Below are 4,544 nucleotides of genomic sequence, written 5' to 3'. Positions count from 1 at the left end.
GAGAGACCTCTTCCCAGTGCATGTACCAAGGAAAGGACATATGAGGACACAGCAAGAAGGTGGCCATCTACAAGCCATGAAGACTACTCTCACAGAACCCAGTCATGCTGGCACCCTGATCTCAGACTTCCAGCCTTCAGAACTGTGAGAAAATAAACCACTGTTGTTTAAGCCACTGAGTCTATAGTATTTTTTTCATGAGAGTCCAAGCTAAGACAGTGAGTTTATGTTATGCTAGGCATACTGGGATTATTACTGGGACCCCAGTAAGAAAGCATGTAACACTTACTTGTTAAACTTACAGATTTAATACTTTGAAATTATGGTTTGCTTGCTTGTTTGGGATTTTTTGGTACAGATCAAATACTACATTCTTTTCCTAGTAGGCTCATCCTACTCTTCCCCAACATACACAAAAAGATTTTCAAATTTAATAGCTGTTTTCAATTTCTAATGCTTGTAAATAGGTCACCATTAAAACTTACAATCAAGAATGTATAATTTGTGCTCACTTCAGCAGCACATATACTAAAATTGGAATGATACAGAGGAGATTAGCATGGCCCCTGTGCAAGGATGACAAGCAAATTCGTGAAGCGTTCCATATTTTTATGAATGGATAAAGAAGATGTGGCACATATATACAATAGAATATTACTCAGCCATAAAAAGAAATGAAACTGAGTTATTTGTAGTGAGGTGGATGGACCTAGAGTCTGTCATACAGAGTGAAGTAAGTCAGAAAGAGAAAAACAAATACCGTATGCTTACATATATATATGGCATCTAAAAAAAAAAGGTTCTGAAGAACCTAGGGGCAGGACAGGAATAAAGACATGGACGTAGAGAATGGACATGAGGACATGGGGAGTGGGAAGGGTAAGCTGGGATGAAGTGAGAGAGTGGTATGGACATATATACACTACCAAATGTAAAATAGATAGCTAGTGGGAAGCAGTCACATAGCACAAGGAGATCAGCTCGGCGCTTTGTGACCACCTAGAGGGGTGGGATAGGGAGGGTGGGAGGGAGACACAAGAAGGAGGAGATATGGAGATATATGTATATGTATAGCTGATTTACTTTGTTATAAAGCAGAAACTAACACACCCTTGTAAAGCAATTATACTCCAATAAAGATGTTAAAAAAAAAAGAATGTGTAATTTATAAAGGGAAGGCCCCCCCCCTAAAACTGAATAAATAAGGACAAGAGGAAAATATTTTCAGTTTCACTGCCACACAGCCCATTTCTATTCTTAGCCAGCCTGGGTATGGGTCTTCCAAAGATTTGCTTCCCTGACATATGGAAACACAGCCGCAGATTTCCTCTGAGTAGCCCAGCCCTTAAGTTTGCAATGCCACATTTCCTGTGGAAGGAATTCTTGAGGCTAAAATCCTTGCTAACTTCCCTTTCCAAAACTGATTGCTTCATATAGGGACATTCTTTCTCTGTACGTCCAAAAGGACATAGAAAAATTAAAATAACTTTTGCATGATTGTGTCTCTCCATTTGCTTTCTTACAAACTAATGACTCATTTCCTTCACTTAGTTTGTACATAATGGATCCATATTGGTTTATAGATACAGATAGGAGAGAATTATGGATAATAAGGGTCACACTCTATCTTTATTTATCTGTTCATGATAGATAAGTCTGCTCCCTTAACCATCCCTGACTGACTGATTGTGGCTCCTAGAGCACTATTTTGAGGAGAGGTCAGAGGCTGCCTCTGGCCATGATCAGTGATTAATGTCTGCCATGAGCCTGGGAGGAAAAGAGGTGGGATGCCTGCCAAGAATTTCCCATCTTTGAATATAATTGGCTTTTTGTTTCTGAGCTTGGAAGTTTTATTAATTTGTAGCTATGATATGCATAAAAGGAAAAATATTGGTTCTTTAACTTGGATCAACAAAGAGGCCTAAAACATGTAAGTGCCTTTAAGACTAGGAAGCTTTAATGCTAAACATTGAGCATATTAATGTATATCTTAAGTAAAGCCTAAGCCAAAATACTACATTTTAAAAATATGCTACTACATAGTAGTGATTATCCTCATTATCATTAATAGTAGTAGCATGGTAGTATTACTAATAATTCTAACTTTAAAAATCCAACTTGGCACTATATTGGGTGGCATATAAAATTATCCATAAAGTATGAAACAGATATTTTCAGATAATAGTAGAATACTTTATTTTCACAACTCAGACATGCCAGGAGGCTAAGAGTTGAGGAAATAATACGAATGTTGCTGGTTTTTATCAAAGATAAGTATTATGTTTTGTGAAATTGAGTTAATAGTACAACCCAAAAGTTAGACTTTGCAAAATACTTGAGAAACATTAAAAAAAAAAATAGTGATGTGCAGCTCTAGGCATTGGAGGTTAACAAGTCTACCCTTCAGAGTGGGATTATCAGCAAAGTCTGGTAGTGGTTGAATTTGTAAAAAAAAAAAAAAAAAAATGGAGTGTTCAGCTGTGGTTTGGGATATTATATCATAAGAACTCAAATCACTATTTTTCCATATCCACATATTTATAATATTTTATGTTTTTTACAAGCAAGGAATTGTTCCTACTAACAACCCACTACTGTGATTCAACTCTCCTATTACATTAGAAATACTGTATAAACAGAGAGAGCAGGGGAACTTCACTTGGAAAATAAGCTAACAATCATCATACCAATCCATTTCCACAAACTATTACAACACATCCACATCTTAAGACATTCCCCCAGAAGTTCACACTGAAATTTGGGCTACAAAACAAATGTTTATATTGATACTGTGTTTTAACCAATTTTCCAGTTTTTTAAACTATGTCAAATAGCCACCTGAAAATACATTTCCATGAAATTTATGGTACTTCCTTCTAGTGATAATACGTCCATCATTCTTTCCCACGAAATACTTATCAACATGACCTTTTCCAACAAACGGGTAAAAATTGAGTTTTTAAACTATGTGACTTGCTTACCATCAACCAACAACTTTTTGAGGTACACACCTCTAAAGATCTAACCCATTGACCCTAAAAGAGATTTCTGCTCAGATTAACAAATGGATAAAAAAATTATGATAAAAAATTTTTCCACAATCTAATCAAACAACATTTATAAAAGATTGAAAGTCTTGTCATATTCCATTAGAATTATTATACACTTAGTCATATCTACTTTTTAAAGTATGTCCCTGAAGTGTACCAATATACAAAAACATTAAAAAATGTGTTGAAGTTCATACAGTGATACCAAATCATGAATATACAATTTTGCTATTTATTATTGGAGACAGTGTCTTTAGAGTGACTAGAAAACCAGTGCTTCTTTTACCTCATGTTGCACTTGATCAGTAACACATTTAACAAAACCATGTTATAGGACTTAAAGACTTTAGAGTTAAAGAAATTCCTTGTTTCCATTCTGCTACAATTTTTATTTTTAAAATTACCAACCCAAAATAATCTACTGCAAAAGATATCGTACGTGTAGGCAACCTACAACAGTTCTACATTTATACATGAGACCATGAAAACCAGACAGATATATATCTGAGCAGCTATTCATCACTGCAGTGGACCATACTAGTTAAGTTTACAGCATTTGCCTTCAAGTCCTAGCCTTAAATCCCAGCTCAACAACTTTCTAGCTATGTGACCAGTACAAGTTACTTAAACATCTCTGTTCTGAGTACCCTCATGTGTAAAATGAAGGTACTAATAGTACCAACTCAGAAGTTGGTGTGATAATTAAATGAATAAATATATGTAATGCACTTAAAATAGTTTCAAGCGCATAATACGTGTTTAAGAACTGGAAAAAAATATGACGGCAGAAGTTTTGGGGGATAGGCAGCTGTGTTTAAGAGCATGAATTAACAATAAAGCAATGGGATCTATTTTTTAAAGCTGGAAAAGATATGCCTGGGATGTAGCATTGACAATTCCCAGTCTTTTGATTTACCTGTTCTCTGTGAGTAATGTTTTGCACGATGTGTCAGACTTTGACACAGATTTCAGTGCCTCTTCTTTTATCACAGGATTGATCTCATGAGAGTTTGCTAAGGGGCCTAGGCTAGATGACAAATGGACTGCTATCAAAGATTTTTTTTACTGCTATAATGGTTTCTCAAATAAGGTATAATATGTATGGGCTTTACAGTTTTTTTTATCAGATAAATGGTTTCCTTTTATGCATAATGTATTCTCTAATTATCCTCGGGTAATACATTGACAGAAAGCTAGGCATTCACTTTGCAAAAACTGTAAAGAATTGAGATGATTATGTATGTCAGCTGTTTTAACTGACATCATTTATGAAAGATTAGCTAGTATTACTTTATTAACAATTGCATAAAGAATGAAGCTGTGAGGCAAATAACCCACCTTAAAAGCCAAGTATCAACACTATTAGATCCATACATGGTCATAGTCTGCAGTATAAGATTTAAAGTTGAAAGAGACCTTAGAATCCATATAATCTAACCTTGTAGATTTTACATTTGCATAATCTGAAATTCCCAGGACTTGCATACATTACCT

At 35.1% G+C, this 4,544-nt stretch overlaps 1 non-coding gene across 1 annotated transcript; it reads left to right on the top strand.

Annotated features, from left to right (window-relative positions):
* The first annotated feature begins 504 nt into the window (after positions 1–504).
* Positions 505–611, top strand: LOC115853955 (U6 spliceosomal RNA). The gene has a single exon (XR_004039799.1). It is a non-coding gene; the product is annotated as a U6 spliceosomal RNA (small nuclear RNA).
* Positions 612–4,544: the final 3,933 nt, after the last annotated feature.

This window comes from Globicephala melas, chromosome 9 (assembly GCF_963455315.2).
Source record: "Globicephala melas chromosome 9, mGloMel1.2, whole genome shotgun sequence".
NCBI lineage: Eukaryota > Metazoa > Chordata > Mammalia > Artiodactyla > Delphinidae > Globicephala > Globicephala melas.
Note: the sequence above shows the minus strand (reverse complement) of the source record. Positions and strands in the feature narration are given on the sequence as shown.